The following is a 19,666-nucleotide window of genomic DNA, read 5'->3' as shown; positions in this document are numbered from 1 at the left end:
ATACCAACGTCTAGAATACCATCGACAGCAGGTCAATGTGAGGAGGAGGGAGCACCGAGCTGCACTTCTGCTGCAGTCTCGATTTTGGGTGAGGATCTGGACAGCTCACCTCCCAAAAGAAAGAGAAAAGGCGGTAGAGGAACCTTGAGGAAATCTCTGCAGCCTCAAACTCTCCTACCCCTGTTTGCAATTGTGAATGTAAAATGGAACTGTTGCTGGACAATCTTACTACTAAGCTGGGGAATCTGACCAAGGACTTGTTGGCACCCATATTTTTAAAACTGGATGAAATTGAGCTGAAATGTAATTCTCTTATTTCCATGCAGAAACCATGCCCTGTTAGTGACCTAAAAATAAGGGGGTGGGGGGACTCCTGTTTGGAACCTGGTGGTGTGATCCAAGTGCCGCAGATGAACAGCTCTCAAGGTAACACTGCACCATCTTGAATTAGCAAATCTAGTATTAGCCACACCAACCATAAATCTGGGGAGCCCTCCACTGCTCCGCCTAAGGGCCACATGGAAGGTCCGGTAAAAACGAAGGCGGTCCCACCACTCACACACCCCTCCTCAGCCCCAAACACGGTCACAGCAAAACACTTTAGCACCATCGATCTTCCCCACTCCCCACTCAGCGCCTTTAGTTGCCATCTTAACAGGGGTGCCCACACTTACCCCTGGTACCAAGGAAACAACTCTGGACCTTATGCATAAGACGGCTCATTGGTGTAACAACAATGTGGTAAATGGTCCACAGCTCACTACCGCCATTATTATGGCCTGAAGGGTTGGGTGGGTATGTTATGGGACTAGGAAAACTATGGAGGTAGACTGTATTATTGTTAACATTGAGAATCCCATGCAGGCAAGAGCAATGGTAGGCTGTCAAGTCAGGGATGGGACTAAGCCCCGAATTAGAATAGCTTCTTTATTATGATTTTAACCCCCATAAACCGCCCCAGACAAATCTTGATTGGCAGCTTCCATTCAAGCCGGCCAAGCCCCACCAACAAAGAAATGTGAATTTAGGGTTAATCTTGACTAACCGTTTCTTACCTTTAGATCGCCCGTCAAGTCTTGATGAAAAAGACTATCTCCTGTAGTTCTTTTTTTAAAATTTTATTTATTTTTATTTTTTATTTTATTTATAGGCGTTTTAAACCATACATAACAATAAAACAACAAGCGCTCAAAGTGCCAGTACATATACATTTGCAATTGGGTAAACATGCGGTTTACATGCAACAATGGAAGTCAATAATTACAGCAGAGTGTCGTCAGCAGGAAATGTATCATACAATTCCAAGTGGCTTTGGTGATTTACAGTCCGCACCTCAACATATCTTTAAGTCCTATGATTAAGGCCACAGCAGATATAGGGTAAAATCAACAGTGCTACAGATCAATCACCCGCGCCCACCCCGCAACACCCACTTCTCAGGAAGCCCCTCCGGCACAACACATGTCTAAAAGCAGCCCACATTCAGAGAACCGCCTATCTGATCGCCCATATCACTAGCAGTTTCAGGCTCACTGATATTGTCCCTCTGCCACTGTAGGAACGGTTCCCATATGTCTCGTGGTCTAGAAGCGGCAGGCATCAACTCCCAAAAAGTGCCCAGCTGTGCGTGCCCATAAGTGACATCAGCCAACCAACTCTTTAATGAAGGCACTCTTCTTCCCCAATTCACTGCCACCTGTCGTTTGGCATACAACAGCAACATAGCGTGCAATTTTCGGGACTTGGGCGGGGTGTGTTTTACATTGCCCAGCAGTGCCAACTCTGGGGATGGGGCATCAGCTCGTCCCAACATGCTGTTAATGGTGTCAAATACCGAGGACCAATAGTCCGCCAACCTCACACATGTGCATGCCATGAGTAGAAAAGAAGCGGGGGAATTGCCCACATCTCCAACAGCAATCCTCTTCGCGGAGCCCTATTCTGTTTAGGCTGATCGTAGTTCTATAGAAACGATGCAGGTATTTGAAGTGGATCAACCGCAACTGGTAGTTGGGGGACAGTTCAGTTAGCTGCCCGCAACAGAAGGACCACTGCTTTTCAGTGATCGGGGGTCAAGCTCGGCATTCCACTTCTCCAGGGCTGTAATCTGCACCAGGGGCGCCACAGTCTGCATCTGTCGGTAGATCCGGGTGATCAACTTGCTTGGAGAGGGGGAACTCACTACTGCTTCCAGCGCATGAAATACCGGGGGGCTCGCGGGAAGTCACTGCACATCTCCTGGCAGGCCGATTTCAGTCTGTGATATAAGGACAGGTCGGAGAAAGGGATCACACCCCCTTCTTCAGCGACAGGGGGGGGGGTCATAAACTCATCGTTGGGAAATAGGTCTGTAAATGTGTGGAGGGCCAGCCTCTGCTGTACGCTCTTACCAATGCCAACTGCAATGCAAGGTAATAGGGGGGTTTGAACCGGGGACAGGGATGGTGCATACAAGGGTGGCAACCCCGCTCTTTTCTTCAGCTCTGCCCATGCCCATTTCAGTGTCTCCGCTGTGTCTATTTCTCCTCTAGGGCGTCTCGCCGTCGCTCATATGGCCACCCGAAGTGGGGTGGGTGCCATACTATCTTTCTCTACGGCTACATGCGGCTGGAATGGTGTGGGGTGTACCAAAAAATGTAAAAATTGAGCTTGGGCACAGAGTGCATACAGGTGCATGTTGTCCCCCAGTCCGCCCTGCCTCAAAGGCAGCGACAGCACGTCCCAGGCCGCTCTTGCCTGTCCCCCAGCCCATACCAGGGAGGTGAGCAGGGATTTGAGTGTGGCAAAAAAATGGGACGTCAGAGGGATCGGGACATTAACAAAGAGGTACAAGAATTTCGGCAGTACTATCATCTTGACGATACGTCCAGTAAGGGACAGTGACAGCTTCTCCAATAATTTCACCTTCCCTTCAAGCCACATCATGGCGCGCCCAAAATTCAGATTCCATATCTCTTGGAAGTTTTGGCTGATCCAAATACCGAGGTATTTCACCTCCTCATCCTCCCACGCAATGGGAATTCAGAGTTTACTTTTGGAGTGGCGTCTGTCAAAGGGAATACAACCGACTTTGACCAATTTATGCAGACACCCGCTAATCCACCAAATCTGATGAATTATCACAGTACCGGGTCCAAATTTACCTCGGGGTCCACCAGATACAGCGTCACGTCGTCTGCATATAGTGAGATCAACAGGCTACGGGAGGTAAAGCCAATCCCACGCGCCGTGTCATGTTGTCTTACACGAGCCGCTAGAGGTTCCATTGCTATAGCGAATAACAGTGGGGATAGGGGGCAACCCTGCCGCGTGCCCCGCGATATTGGGAAGGGATCAGATATCATCCCGTTTATCTGAATCCTGGCACAAGGGGCGGTGTACAACAGACGAATCTTACTGATAAATAGTGTGCTGAATCCCATGTTAGCCAGGATCGTGAACAAGTATGGCCGTTCCAGGGTGTCAAACGCATTTGTGGCGTCCAGGAACACCACCGCTTCATGCACACTTGGGTGTAGGTAGTGGAGCATGGAGAAAATAGTACGCAAGGTATGCGACGTGGGATAAACCCTGATTGATCGAGACGGGCCACGAGGGGCACCAGGGGCTGCAGGCGGTCAGCTAATAATTTGGCAAAAATGTTGGCATCGACGTTTATCAATAAAAGAGGTCTATAAGAGTCAAGCTCATCTTCAACTTTGCCTGGTTTGAGAAACGTGACATCATTGAGTCCGGAAGTTTGCCTACCTCCAGTGCCTCTTCGTACACCGCCAATAACAGGGTTGCAAGCGCTTCAACGTAGGTTTTATAAAAAGCGGCCGTCAGCCCATCAGGACCTTGTGCTTTGTGTGGGGGCATGCCTTTTATTAAAGTTGCTATGTCTTCCGTAGTGATCGGGAGGTCCATGTATTTCCGATGTGTGTCATTAAACCAAGCCAGGTAAATGGATTCCAAAAATGAACCCAGCCCCTCCGAGCAGTCGGATGTGGTGGCGGAGTACAAAGTAGTGTAGAAGTCAGAGAACGTTCGTAAAATCTCATTGTGCCCTCTCGTCACATTCCCATCCATATCTTTCACCTCATGTATGTGAGTTGCTGATCTAGAAGGCCTGACCATGTTAGCCAGAGTGCGCCCTGGTCTGTCCCCCTCACCATATCTCCTTGCCTCAGCGTATTTCCCTAGGAATTTGACCTTGCGCTGCGCTTCCTTAGCATAGTCCAGTAGTTTGGCTTTCAGCTGCCCCAATGTGGCATGATTCTCACTGTCGTAATATTGTGACTCCAGCGCCTTGTCGTCCTCCAGGGAAGCCAGTGAGCTCCTGATTGCTTTAAGAACCCCCGCCTGCCTGGCGATGAACTGCCCCTGAATGACCACCTTGAAAGCCTCCCACAGCCCGTCTGTATCAACTGATCCCACATTATTCTTAAAATAATCATCTATGTCATTTCCAATTTCCGCTTTGAAGGCCTCATCTAGCACGGCGTGTGGCGGTAGTTTCCAGGTGAATGCACGGCTATGCATCTTGGGCAGTGCCAGCTGTAGCAGGCACGGCGTGGTCAGAAAGGGAGTGGGGAAGGTGCCTAACATCTACCGTGCAGGCCGCCACATCTCGGGACAGAAGCCAGAAGTCAATCCTGGACCAGGCGTTATGATGATCTGTTACACAAGTGCCCCCACGCAACCCGGTGTGTCTGTCTCCAAATGTCCACTAGGTCACCTTCTGCAATCATTTCCAGCAGTGCCTCGCTGGCCAGTGGGTGCAGGGGTCGGGCAGTGCCTCCTCTGTCCAGCTGGTCATCGAGTATTGCATTGAAGTCTCCACCCCGTATTACAGTGTCACAGCCAATGATTTTTATTTTTGACCAAAGTGAAAGAAAGAATTCGGGGGAGTCTGTATTTGGGCCATACACATTTACAATAAGAACAGATGTGCCGTGCCACAAAGGAGCCCCTTCACCAAGACATAGCGACCCTCCGGGTCCATCTGCGAGGTGTCCTCCCGCCAGTCCAGTCCACGGCGCAGCAGCACCACCACCTCCTAGCATAATTGGAGTAAATCGCAGAGTACACATTTCCCCACCTGTCATGGTTGAGTCTACGCGATGGCATACTATTCAGATGTGTTTCCTGCAAGATACATAAATCTATATTGTGCCGGGTAAGATATGCATGTACGAGCGGGCCTTTCTGCCATCATTGAGGCCGCGGACATTCCAAGTAAGGCAATTTATTTTATTAGAGGCAGCCATATATCCGTACGACAGAGCTTCCACCTGCATTCCTAATGACAGACACAACTTGAGCCATAGATGTAACAAACCTGCATTTTAGCATTAATTGACTGGCAATGCATAACCAAACAACTCTCCCCAAAAACACACCACCCACTCCAACCCCCCAATCAGGTCGTAGACTAACCCCCCCCACATTTTGCAATGCAACCCATAACACAATGAACATCAAAAAAGGGAACTTTACCTTCAAGGCGTGGCAGTGCCGGCTAACTACCTTGCATCTGGCAAGGTGGTCGGTAAAATAGGGGAGACCTCAGCATTCCCCGCATAAGGGCTACACAAAACAATAACTAGAAACACCATGTGTCAGTGACTTCGGATCAGTCCATAGATATGAAATACATTTGAAGTGTCCTCAGTGTGAAAAGGGAAAAGCAAAACAGAGCAGGTTACACAGAGATTATACGATACCAATTCAGTCATTGTTGCTTAAAGCATCTCCGTCCGCCTCCGCTCCCAGCTGTCTCTTCTTGGATTGCTTTCTCCCCAAGTGTTTTGCGAATTTGAGGGCGGACTTTGCATCCGTGAAGAAGTGCGGTTTTCCGTCTACCGAAACCTTCAGCTTTGCGGGGTACAGTAGAGTATGGGATCTGTGCCTATAGCAAAATGCGCTTCGCAGGGAGGAATTCTCTCCTTGCTGCCTGTACCGCCGAAGTGAAGTCAGGATAGAAAGACAAGTTGTTACCTTTGTGCGTGATCTTGCCCTTTTCTCTTGCCAGACGCAGTATAATGTCTCAATCTTGGTAATTTATTAACTTGCCAATAATGGGCCTCGGAGCAATTCCCACAGGTGGTCTCGGGCCCAGTGACCTGTGCACTCTCTCAACCACAAACCTATCGGAGATGTGTGGGTCTAACAACTCATGGAGGAAGTCCGTGATGTACTTCTCCATCTTGTCAATAGCAGTCGTTTCTGGTATTCCGGTGACGCGTAGATTGTTGCGTCTCGACTGAGCTTCCAAATCCTCATTTTTGGCGCGTATAATGTCGAGGAGTCTATCCATTTGAAGCAGCTGCTCCTTGGTCTCGACTTGAAATTTGTGGCAGTCCGTGTGGCGATTCTCGAGTGCGTCCAACCGGGTCTCGTGGGTTGATACTTGCCCCTTCACCGTGTCCAATTGCGACGTCAGATTGTTAAGTTTGGTGTCTATATTGCGCAAGCTGGAGCGCATATCTAGCATGAGTGTACGGAGGTCCGGGCTCTGGTCCTCCGTCTCCTGGTTGTCAGCGCCATCCTTCTGTGTCCCTGACTCGGCGTCGTCTTGCTTAGGGGGGCGCTTGTTTTCAAATGTTATTTTCGGTTGCCGGGCGTCGCTTCGCCCCATGCTGTTCGCTCCACTGGGTTCCAGACCAAGGGGCCGCCTCGTGTATCACAGCACGATTGAGGGCATACAACTACCACTGTAGTGAGCAGTTCCACAGGTAGGCGACTGTCTCAGCAGCCTCAATCCGTGGGATGCGGGAATCAGTGAGATATATCCCGTGTATCACTGTGTCACGTAGCTCCCGATGGCAGGATGTCCTAGGCAGACCTCCCGCAGGCGCAGGCAGTCTGTTTGCTGGGTGTGGACCGCTATGCGTGTTAGGAGCGTCTGCCGAGCGTGACCCAAGCACCAAAGGAGTCAACTTGCGGCGCTCTCAGCTCTCAGAAAGCAAAATGGCTCCCGAATCTTAGCAGCTAAAGGCCAGTGGGATTTAGCAGATTGTACTAGTCTTCGCCAGTTCTGGAGCGTGATTAGCCCGCGGTGCCACCCCCCAGGGTACGCTCAATGATCGCGCCTCTCAACAGCACCGTCAGGGAACGCCCTGTGTTACAGGTATCTGCTGGTTATTCCACTGCGACGGGCGCAGGATAGGGCGGTACAAAATGGCGGCTCTCGTGGCTCCCTGTGGATGTATGTGGTGGTGTTACCTCACTTCCCCTCGAGTGTCTCCTGAGCCGTAGGGCACTAGCGAGGATCCACAGGAGAGGGCATCGGATAGTTTGCGTGCCCCTCGGCGCAGTCTATTATCCCCACAGGACGGATGCACCCGATGCTAATACCGGGCCCCCCGACACAGCTCACATGCCTCCCGTGCCCAGGGCCGACAATCCTTCCTGCTCGGCAGCCTCGGTGTTACTTAAGCGGGGTCCGGTCCAGAAGCCACGGAGTCTGGTTCCCGCCGTGGCCCGTCAGCACAATTAGGCCCTTGGAGCCGCGGGCTCGAGCTGACTGGGCGGCCGGGCAGGGAGCTCCGCTCTCACCTTACCGCAGCATGGCTCTGCAGTTGATGGTCTCCGATTCCGGATCTGCTTCACCCCGGGACTCGGAAATGCACCAAGGCAGGCTCGACCCGTCCTGCCACTGCCACACGTATTTTAGGGCTCGCGAGGGCACTCCCCATGTAGGATTTTGGTAGGATTTCGTTCTGACCAGCGGAGCTTGCTTAAAGTGCGGCCATTCCGCTGCTCTGCAGGCCACGCCCCGACTATCTCCTGTAGTTATTAACACCCCAAGCAAGTTGCTGTCACTAAATACCTCCACTAACCTGTGTGTCTCGGTGTTCACACTGTCATATAGTTACTGCTTACCTATATACAGTGTTAAGTTAGCATGAGCTTATTAAATGTTTAAACGCCATTTTACCTTTTGCTGCTTTTGCACACGACACATAATTGTTGTTTTAGCTTTCAGCCCAGAAGTGCGTTGTGATTTACACGAGAATATGTTATTGCTCTTATATCAACTTTGCTTAGTAAACGGTGTCTGTACAGTGAGTGCTAAAGCCTTCAAGGATAACTAAACACAGTGTTGTTGTAAGGTCTGATCTTCGCACTTTCCTAGACATAACATAAATGCAGCTGCTGCCAAATCTATCTTTAGGCGCGTTTTATATTGCTTTGCTAAGAGCACACAAAAACACACTTGGTGGTGCTTCGCATGCAGAGAGCTGGTGGAAGATGTGATCCCTATCCACTAGGATCTTCAGGTATGGGGACGCCCTGCTAAAAACCCAAAGAGACCTTCTTAGATATAATATAATATTCTAGTTAGAGAGGGTGAGAATTAGGTGTTGTTAACTCCTATTCATTTCAACATTATAGCATGTTGTCACCTTATGCTTTTTATGGACTAGTAACTATGCTGATAACTTTGCTTTTTATAATATGTTTGCTTGTATTATCTAAGATACTGCGTTTGAGAACCCTGCATTAGTAAATAAATATTTCAAATATGCACGCATCCTCATTTACTCCACGTTCTGGTTTGAAATGATTGTATAACGAAAGTGTTCATGTGTCCCACGCGACCTGAGGTATTCTAAGATCATGTTCTGGTTTGTCTAAACATTGGGAGTTTGTTATGACCAATGAGACACTGTAGCTAGCTCGGTAAGGGGATTTTGGGTACTAAGGTGAGTTTTGGGCCATCCTAATTCACTGAGGTTCCAAATCTCTATGCACAGTTATGTAGGAGAACAGAATCCCTGCTACAACACTTCCCCCTTTACCCCTGCTGAATAATGCATCTAGTCTCATTTCTACCCTGGTTAATCCTGTTGATTCTACTGTGAAAGTATTGTCCTGGAATATTGCAGGCCTTTGGTCTAAACAGGGTGATATTGCTTAGGAACAGTTCACATTATTGCTTTACAGGAAACATGGTAACCTGAAAACTGGTTTTATTTAGATGGTTTTACTACGTTATGTAAATATGCTGTCCCCTCAAATATGAGAAGAGCCAGAGGGGTCTTCTCTTAATGTTCTCACTAAAGCTGTCTTATCAAGCAAAATTGATTGATGGTCTCTCACCCAATGTGCTAGCAGTGGCATTGTCACGCAAGAATTTTCCAACCCTGCTAGTGGTCAATTTTTATAACTCGCACACTAGATCAAATGAGACAGAACATCTCTTAGCTATGGAGGCTCTATTAGAAAGCTACGGGGAAGGAAGCCAAGCTTATCACGATACACTAATTCTTGGGGACTTTAACATCCACCACTGCAGTCTTAATTGAATTCCTACAATAGAGAAGAATGACGGGTATGATCTGTTTAATCATTTTGAGCACACACCATCGGGTATCTATTTAGAAAGTTGTCTTTGAGACCACAACCTGTTATGTTTACAGCAAATCAAATTCCTCAGCCCTGGTCCCCACCTATGTAGGCAGTGGTAGTTCTAGTGTTAATGACTTCATTATGATATCTGTATCATAAGCACCAGTTGCCAGCAACCTAAGTGTCACGTGGAGCTGTCATAGTGATCATAATCCCTTAACACTGGATGCCTCGCTGTTGGCTGCTTTTGAGGGGAGGGCAACAAGTCAAATTGCTAACGAATATATTAGCACTAAACATCAAGCTAGGAGACTGAAGTCGGAAAGGATTACACAAGTGAGTTTCTTAGATAATCTGTATTCAATCTGTGCACCGGATTTCCAAGTGTGTATGGACCCAGCTTCACAAGACAAAGACACTCTTGAAGCTTTTGATAGCATTATTAAGCAGGTGGGAACTGATCAAACGTCCAATTCTAGAACCAGTTCCCCAAAAATTAAAAGGTGATTTGATAAAACGTGCTCAGTTACCCACAAGGAACTAAAGCAGGCCCTGAAGCAAAAGCCAAGGGACGCTACATCGATTAGGTGCTGTAGGAAGGCCTATAAACTTGCAATCCAGGCAAGGAAGAAACAGATAAGGGAACAGGCCTGTGAAGAACTTACCAAAACTAGCGTTTTAGCCGACAGTACTAGATTTTGGTCGGTAGTTAATAGCCCATACTTCTCAGACACCATAATTCTAGTAGCGATTGTACAATACCTGCTGAGCTCTGGGTCCAGCATTTCCGTAATATTTATAGTGATATAAATGTTGAATCTGTCGCAGAACAATCAGTTCCCGACCCACTTAGAAAGCCCTTAATTTTCGTATAGATAAGGTTCAAAAAGCTATTGTTTCAACCTCAGTAAGCAAGGCGACAGGGCCAGATGGGGTACCCACTGACCTTTATAAAGCTAATCCAAATGTTTGGGCCAAGATTTTAACTCATGTTTTTAACGCAACATGAACTAAGGGTTTTCCCTCATTGTGGGCTAAGGCGGTTATCGTCCCTATGTTTAAAAAAGGAGCCCGGACGATCCCGTCTGCTATAGACCAATCTCTCTTTTAGATTCTGTGTCTAAAATATTGGGGAAAGTAATTCTGGATTGACTTAGAGGATACCTCGATCAGGCCAATATCATCTCTGATCTACAGTATGGTTTTAGGTAGGGGAAAGGGACTCTGGACCCCTAAACCTGCATCAAGTTATTGGAAAATACACCATTGCCAAGAGAGGAGCCTTACGTGAACGCGTCCAGTTTAAGCTTGCTTCTATCACCTTTCAAGCACGACTGGGCGCGGCCCCGGCCTTCATCACATCTGAGATCGTTCCCTATGTTCCAACTAGGGAACTACGCTCATCCACTCAATCCCTGTTGTCAGTCTCCCGTTTCCGGAGGAAGAAATGGGGAGGATCGAAGTTCGCGACCCTTGCCCCAGTCCTGTGGAATTCCCTGCCTTTAGAGCTTAGATCTCTAACTCTTTACCCTCAATTCCGGAAAAAACTCAAAGCCCATTTATTTGCTAAATCTTTTAACTAGATCACTTGCTGTTCTTTTCTTTCGTCTTATTTTCTGTTACTCCTCCTCTGGGGATCTGTCTGTTGCAGCGCCATGAAACCGCTGGTGAAAGTGCGCTATACAAATATTTTAAAACTATAACTCAAACTTACATCTGGCCTTGATGCACCTAACCTCGGCTTTTCACTCTGTCAACAGGTTTAAGCTGTGGTTAGTGTTACGTGACCTAGGGATAGATGCAGAGTAAGTGTCCTTTCTGCACACTGCCCATGAAAACACCACAGTAGCAGTAAGGTACAACACAGATGGTAGTTTGACTAATTCCTGGGAAGTAAAAAGAGGCGTTAGGCAGGGGTGCATTTTGGCACCCCTACTGTTCACACTTTACATTAATAGATTGGAAGAAACCCTAACAGCTTGCTGTGAAGACATCCCGAGAGCCGGCTCCAAAATGATTCCTTCACTTTTGTATGCAGATGATGCAGTTCTGCTGGCTAGAACTGCATTGGGCTTACAACGTCTTTTAAACTGCTTTGTAAGTTTTATGGAGTTATTAGATTTAACTGCGAACTATAAGAAATAGCATAGTATGACTATGGGTTCTGGAGAGATGGCTAAGGCCAAGTTTTATTGTAAAGGGGCAGAATTGACTAAGGTGCCCACGTTTGCCCCAGTATTGGAACTTTCATAAATTCCCATGCTTTTGTATCATTCCCCGTCGTCGGAATGGGAGTCTCGGTAACAAAAATAACATAGCAGTAGGCACAAAAGAGAAAGAAAAAGGCCTAGGCCTCATTCCCTTTTGTAGCCCATCACTCTTTGTGTAAAAGAGACCAAACTTAAGCATCAGCCAATCAGAAGAGCCTCACCCCTTAGAACCCTCCTGAAGGAACGTCAGAGCCTCAGATTTTCTACCGCACGTTGTGCTTAGGGATTCTCCTTTTGAGCTCTGCTCAACTTCTACTCTTCAGAGTTTCTTCAAGGTTTTTTCTTCAGATTCTTTTCAGATTCACTACAGATTGTTAGCTGATCCTTCCAGGATGTCTGACAAGGAGAAGAAGAAAGCCCTATTCAAGTCCTGTTCCACCTGTGGCAAGAAAAGGCTTTTCATGGAGGATAAGAATAAAGACTGCATCTGCATCTATTGCCTCTATCCTGACCACAAGGCTGCAGACTGTAAGATCTGTTGCACCTTTTCAACCAAGACCCTCCAGGACCGTGAGGGTAGGCTTCTGACATGGCTCCAGAAGTTGAAATCCAGGAAGGATACTGTCTTCAGTGACCGTGAGGATTCGGCATCGGCATCTTCCTCAAGAAGGTCAGTGAAAAGGGGTAGGGGTTCCCCTTCTCCTTCTGTGGAGCGTCCTTCTAAGGCCTCAAAAAAGACCCCCAGTGAGTCTGAGAGCCAGGGTCCAGGCAAATCTCCTCACTGAGATGAAAAGGAGAGGGAAGGACCATCTACGCCTTCTGAAGGGTTGAAGACTGATCCAGCCTTCAAGAAGCCCTCTTCCATTCTTCTGACAGAAGTTCCAAGTCGTCATCGACGAAGAAATTGAAACAGAAGCTGAAACTGGTTCAGTCGACGGGCTTGTCGACGGGACAGTCGTCGACGGGATCTTCGACAGATACAGCAGCGTCGACGAGGGACTAGACGTCGATAATGACAGCATCATCGACGAGGGTGACGACGACGGCGTCGACGACGACAGTGTCGATGACGACAGCAACACTACGAAGACGACGGCTGGGATGTCGACAGTCTTATCATCGACAACGCCCATCTCGTCGTCAAGTGTTTTTGTGTCGACGACACATACTCTGTCGACTAAGCCGACGACTGTGTAAATATTTATCAAGGACCCCCTGAGTACATGGAAATGAAGTTCCTAGACCAGGGAAAAGCAAATAATTTGATATGTATCAATCTAGGCAACAGAACGTAATAAGTGGTCGAAATGAACTGAGCTAAAACATAGGTTGTTTGTAAAAAAGGGGTAGTTCAATTTTATTCATAAATTCTTTTAAAAAACACATTAAAATAATAATACATATTCACAAATTGTATGCGACATAATAAATCAACAATACACAGCAACACTTTAAGAGAGAAGGACAAATAATCCAACAAATGAAGGTTATATAAAATGAACACAATTTTTAAGAGAGAAAGGTGTGGCTAAAATAATCTCTACGCGCGTTTCGGCGAACCAGCGCCTTCTTCTGGAGCAGCCACGATAGTATCTGAAATGGGAAAATTCCATAAAACAAAAAATATTATGTACAATAATGCATCAATTTATATTATGTTACACAGAGAAAATTAAAACAAACCAATGTTAAGCTAATAGTCTCAGACTTTCCATTCTATTGTGACCAAGCTTATTAATATTACAATAATACTTTGACGGATTTCTTTTCCTTGCCTTAATGATCATCAAGAAAAATAGAAAAATGGAGTGAATCCTTTTAACTCATATATTCTTATATGAGATAATGGCCAAAAAAGGGAGAAGGAATGGATACCTTTATACTAAATAGATTATTCCCAAGTTTTGGTGGTGAGGAAGCAGGGTTCTTACATAGGATGGCAAATGCGAGGAATCAAATGATTGATATTAGTGATGGAAAATACGAAATATTCTAAATGGTGGCAATTCGCAGCGTGCTATCAACGCGGGACTTAAACAATGGTATACAATACATTCATATCATAGATAAGGTCAATTACTTAAAAAACACGGAGTATATTAACGCTATTTGATGTTCTCAATCTGGATTATCTGTATAATGACTTTCTTTTCTTTGGTTAGGTGACGAAGATATTCTAGACCCTAAAAAACATAGACATTTCATGAACATTGATTGTTGTTTTAGTGTAGTCTATGATTTTCTAACCAGCCCATATTTAATGAAAGGACCAAGCTAGTGTTTTACCTATTTTAGTTAAGGTTTGCAGATAGATATTCCATAGTCACACGATGTAATTTGTTTGTCTTGATTGTTGATTTTTGAATTTCTATATTTCCTAGAAGAAATTATGAGTTCTTTTAGTTTATTAAATCTTTTCTATTTTTGATATTTTATATTAACTAAACAGTTAGTGAGGATACATTAGTAGTTTTTTGAAAACATTTTCATTTTCGAGGATGAAGGTACCTTAAGTGAGGAGTGGGATTTCAGTTAGACCCGCCTGCCGGAGTTAAAATTTATGGCCACGATAATGAATATTTTTGTGGATCCCAAAAGATATAGTCCTCCTGATGTGGAGATAACAAATGGCGAGATTGCCTATAGAATGGATGGAAAGAATTCTGGCATCAATTTTTGGAGAACAGTCAATGCATGGCGACTTCATAGACTTACTGTCTCTTAAAGAAGAAGGACTGATAGTTACCTTTTTACTTGTGCTCAAGGAGCGATGGATTTCAAAGTGGTTTAAAATAACTCCCTGTCTGTAAAATGAACAAACAGGGGGGGGAGAGAGAGAATTCTGTTACCCACTGTTTACTTTGGAGATTATCAGTTAACTAAACAAGTGATCAGAGTAAAATTACCGCATAGGGATTTTAGCGAACACTTACCCAATAGATATCAACAGGGCTCAGAGATTCCGGCGGCGGGACACAGGGGTTCTATGCTCCTTCCACGAAAGACGGCATTTTAAAGTGCCTTTACTTCCTGTATATATACCCTATTTGATTGGATGATTGAGTACACCTGACCTGGTGTTGACATAAAGAAAGGACCAAAAATTAAGAAGAAATGAAAAGAGGACCAGATTCTCTAGAGCAAGAATCAACAATGGCTCCCACGTAAAATGTCACTGGTGTGAACATGAAAGAAGGACCAAAAAATAGGAAGAAGTAAAAAGAGGACCAGATTCTCTAGAGAAAGAATCAGCAATGGCTCCCACGTAAAATATCACTGGATATACATAGGTGCTGATGTATAGCACAAGGATTAACCAGCTTAACCGAGTGGAAAGCAATTGGGGAGTGGGGCTATATTTTAACTTGGGACTAGAGTCAGATTTAGCTGATGTCAAATCCAAGCAAAAAGATTCTAAATATATAGCGCTTCAAGATTAGGTGCACAAAAATGACTCATTATAGATTTGGTGCTGGTTTTTTCAATATTTTTAGAGTAAAAAAGATTTCTATAGGAAAGTTATTTTTCCTGAAATTCGTAAAAACTGTACTTCCATTAAACAAAAAATAATGCGTGTGAATTTAACGAGGCTCCATGCCTTTTGTTATTTTAGCAAAGTCGAGCATTAATATTCCTTCGATCTAGTTGTTGCTTAATTACACCTGTACGACGAAGTGAGGTGCAGGGAAAGATTCCCCTAATCAGGAGCTTAAACTTTAGATAAAGAGGGAGCAGGGGGAACTACATCTTGGGAGACTAAGCCGACGACGACTGCATTCTCAATTCCACCGTCGACTGGACCGTCTACTATTTTGTCATCGGAAAAGAAGATCACGATTTCCATGACCAGGATTACCCCGGACATGACATCTACAAGGAGGGTAACCCCTCTTCCTCCAGCTCTACTCTTCGATGAGGATGAGTCCGAAGAGGAGGATCAGGACTCATATGGCTATGCCAACAGCCCCTCACAACTGCTGGTTAAATGCCAGGAATCGGACTCAGACGGAGGATATGACCAAGAGGGGGGCTATGAACGTCATACTGCCGAACCACAGCAATCCTCTGGTCAAGAGATGGTTACTGTACCATCATCTTTCCTACAGGACCTGCATAATATGCTGCAAGATTATAAGTCTAAGGCTACACACTCTGCTCCAGCTTCTGTCGCGCACGGCATGCCTGTCATGGCACCGGCCTCAACGGCTGTTCCTGTATCACCACCTCAGGAGTCTCTTCAACCACTGACATCGACTCCACAGGAGCCTTCCAGACCTGCTGTCACTCATGATGATTCCTCGGATGAGGATCATGATTCATAGGGTAGAGATGATCAGGACTCTGAGTGGCATGATTACGTCATTCCGGACCCTCCATCTCAAAGTCCGGATCTGGTGGATTCTCCACCTGCTGATATCGGAGGTTTTCATCAGCTGATGGAAAAAGCGACTGGAAGATTCAAACTGACAATGCCTAAGGTGTCCTCTGAGTGTTTCTTGTACGAGTTCAAGGAACCTTACAGAAAAAAGACAAGATCCATTCCAATAGTGCAACATCTCTGGGATGAGGGCCTTAAGGCTACTAAGAATCCAGCGAAGGAGGTGCCTGTGATACCGCGTCTAGATAAGAAGTACAAGGCGCCTGATGATGGTCCAGCTGCCTTGACAGGCCACCTGAAACGGGACTCCGTGATTTCCCAGGGGGCGCAGAGGAAGTCGCGCAACCCTTCTGCTCCTTTAACAACTCCTCCGGACAAAGAGGGAAGGAGATTGGACAATGCCGGGAAGAGATTCTCGTCCATGGCGAGTCTTCTTGTGTGAGCAGCTAATGCCCTAGCAATATTGGGCAGATATGACCGTCAGCTTTGGTGTGATGTCGCACCGTTCCTGCACCAGCTAACTCCAGAAGCGAAAGCAGAAGCAAGGAAGGTCTTGCAAGAAGGGGAGGAGACATCGATGGAGGTCATCGACTGTTCCATGGACATTGCCATGACGGCATTTCGTTCTTTGGCGGGAGCTGCGGTCCTTCGTCGCCAGGGGTGGCTGAAAGCAACCTGGTTTCGACCCGAGATTCAAAATAAAGTCCTGGATCTTCCATTTGATGGAGAGGCACTATTCGGGAAACGGATTGATGACACTCTCCAAGACATAAAAAAAGACACTGAGACCGCAAGATCCTTGGGTACGCTCCAGTACCGTAAAACACCTTTTAAAGGATCCAGGGGTAAGAGTACGAACTACAGATGATCTTACCAACAGCAAAGATGCTCTTCCCATGGTTCAAGTTCACAGCAGTACCGCCAGCCTTACTAACAAAGGCAGGGCCAATCCTCCAATTACTCAAGCCCTAACAACAGAGGAAAGCAGGCTCGCCAGGGACGCGATGCGTCCAAGCGCCAATAGCGGCCTCCTGGCTCTTCCTACTGGACCCTCCTCCAAGAAGTCATCAGTTGGAGGCAGGCTAGCGAAATACCTTCTGAATTGGTCCAAGATTACATCGGACCGTTGGGTGCTCAACATCATTGGAAAGGGCCATACCTTGGAATGCACCCAAATCCCACCAACAAAGCCCCCTGCAGCCGTTCCATCAAAAACACCTACGTCTTCTGAGGCTCGAAGTTCATCAAATGCTCCTCAAGGGGGCTATAGAGCCGGTTCCCTCCGACCAAAGAGGACAGGGATTCCATTCCAGGTTCTTCCTGGTCAGGAAGACGTTAGAGAAATGGCGCCCCATTCTAGATCTCAGGGAGCTCAACACCGATCTCATCTCCCTATCTTTCCGGATGGTTTCCCTTCAAGATATCCTGAGGTTTAGCAATCCGGGGGATTTCATGGCCACTCTCGATCTTGAGGATGCATACTTTCATGTACCGATTCACCCAGCACACAGAAGGTTTCTACGTTTTACAGTAGCCAAGAGCCACCTTCAATTCAGGGTTTTACCCTTTGGTCTTCGCTCAGCCCCGAGGATTTTCACAAAGGTGCTGGCGCCGGTAGCGGCATTCCTACGAAGACATCATTTTCAAGTCTTCCCTTACCTGGACGACTGGTTGCTAAAGGCCCCGTCCAGAGAAGCAGCGCAGGACGCTGTTCAGGCTTGTACGAACCTATTTCGCAATCTGGGACTCACGTTAAACAAGGACAAATCATCTCTGGTTCCATCCAGGAAGGCATGATTCCTGGGAGCCATCTTGGACTCAAAACTCTCAAGAGCTTTTCCAACCCTAAAAAAGCGGAGAAAGCTTCAAACCATGGCTCTGGATCTACCAAAAAGATGTCTTTCAGTACGCCGCTACAAGTCTCTGCTAGGGGTAATTTCATCATGCATACCCCTGATTTCTCACTGCAGGCTGCTAATGTGGCCTCTTCAGAAACAATTGGACATCCAATGGAAACAGGTGCACGGATCACTCGACGACAAGGTGTCTGTCACTCCGACAGTGCGAAGAGCAGCCCTGTGGTGGACAGACCAAGGCAACTTGTCTCAAGGTCTATCCTTCATAAACGATCCGTCTCCTCAGGGAGTGACAACGGATGCGTCGTTGGATGGTTGGGGAGCAGTGATGCAGGACCTGCACGTCAGTGGCCATTGGTCTCCTCACGATCGACGGCTCCACATCAATATACTGGAGCTCAAAGCGATAAAACTGGCTCTTCAAGCTTTTCTCCCACGTCTAGGAGGTTCACAAGTTCTCAGGACGGACAACACCACGGCCATGCATTATGTGAACAAAGAGGGAGGAACCAGATCTCTCCCGTTGTCACAGGAAGGTCAGGAAATCTGGGAATGGGCTATCCTTCACGGAATGTCACTACAGGCAGTACACTTGCCAGGGGTTTTGAACGAGAATGCCGACAGACTGAGCAGGTTATCATCAGTCAGTCATGAGTGGGAGCTAAACCAACAAGTTCTAGAAGAGGTATTCCGCCAGTGGGGCACACCAGCGATAGATCTCTTTGCCACACCGTCCAACAAAAAATGCTGGTCTTACGCAAGCAGGCTTCACCACTACGGATCATTGGGGAATGCGCTTTCGATAGCCTGGTCAAGAACATTTGTCTACGCCTTTCCCCCTATTCCACTGATCCAGAGATTGATCAGGAAGATCAAAGTGGAACCATGCAGGATGATCCTGATAGCCCCTGCTTGGCCGAGACAGTTCTGGTATACGGAGCTCCATCTGTTGTCGCTAGCTCCGCCTCTTCCCTTGAAGCTTGTTCCAGAACTACTCACAATGTCAGAAGGACAGGTTTGGCATCCAGATCCACAGTCATTACACCTGACAGCATGGCTCCTGAGCAGCGAGAATTTATGAATCTCCCCATCTCGACCGAAATTAAAGAAGTCCTCTCCCAAGCGAGAGCCCCTTCCACAAACAAGACGTACTGCCTCAAATGGAAGAGATTTTGCATTTGGTGCAGGAGAGAGAAGATTGACCCCTTTTCTTCAAAACCTCATCAGCTTCTGCCTTATCTCTTGACCTTGGCTAAGTCTGGGCTGGCCCATTCTTCTATAAGGGTACACTTGGCAGCAATTTCAAGATACAGACGATCGGAGTCCGGACCTTCTTTGTGGTCTTCCAGAATTATTAAACCGTTTCTAAAAAGCTTGTTCAGGGTCTATCCACCAGTGAGACCTCGACCTCCTACTTGGCACCTGAATCTCGTCCTTACTCAACTCATGAAGAATCAGTTTGAACCAATTCATCGTTCAGACATGAAGTTCCTGTCATGGAAATTGGCTCTCCTTCTTGCCCTCACATCGGCATGACGTATTGGGGAATTACAGGCTCTCACAATCCAAGAGCCTTTTCTACAATTCAAAAGAAACACGGTTATCTTGAGAACCAACCCAAGGTTCATACCCAAAGTACCCTCGGATTTGCACTTGAAGTAGCCGGTTATTCTTAAGGCTTTCTTTCCTCACCTGGCTACACCAGCAGAGAGATCGCTACATTCTCTAGATGTGCAGCGATGTTTGAAATTCTATTTGGATCGCACCAAGGGATTTCGGAAATCCTCACAATTGTTTGTAGCTTTTGGTGGTCCGAGAAAGGGTCTCTCTCTGTCAAAGCAGGGAATTGCAAGATGGATTACCAGTGCCATCCTACATTGCCATTC

At 46.7% G+C, this 19,666-nt stretch overlaps 1 protein-coding gene and 1 long non-coding RNA gene across 4 annotated transcripts in view; one reads left to right on the top strand and one right to left on the bottom strand.

Annotated features, from left to right (window-relative positions):
• The window catches only part of SEPTIN2 (septin 2), a 1,039,523-nt gene that overhangs the window by 159,354 nt on the left and 860,503 nt on the right, over window positions 1-19,666 (top strand). The gene's annotated exons all lie outside the window — the stretch shown is intronic.
• Window positions 12,770-14,351, bottom strand: LOC147683616 (uncharacterized). Of its 2 annotated transcripts, XR_015301055.1 has the most exons (5): window positions 14,293-14,351; window positions 14,055-14,186; window positions 13,833-13,923; window positions 13,627-13,729; window positions 12,770-13,139 (listed from the first exon to the last, which is right to left on the bottom strand). It is a non-coding gene; the product is annotated as an uncharacterized LOC147683616 (long non-coding RNA). The 2 variants fall into 2 exon arrangements; XR_015301054.1 differs by having other exon boundaries at window positions 13,627-13,923.

The sequence above is a fragment of the Lissotriton vulgaris genome, chromosome 11 (genome assembly GCF_964263255.1).
Source record: "Lissotriton vulgaris chromosome 11, aLisVul1.2, whole genome shotgun sequence".
Classification (NCBI taxonomy): Eukaryota; Metazoa; Chordata; class Amphibia; order Caudata; family Salamandridae; genus Lissotriton; species Lissotriton vulgaris.
This window is presented reverse-complemented; position numbering and strand designations above follow the sequence as displayed.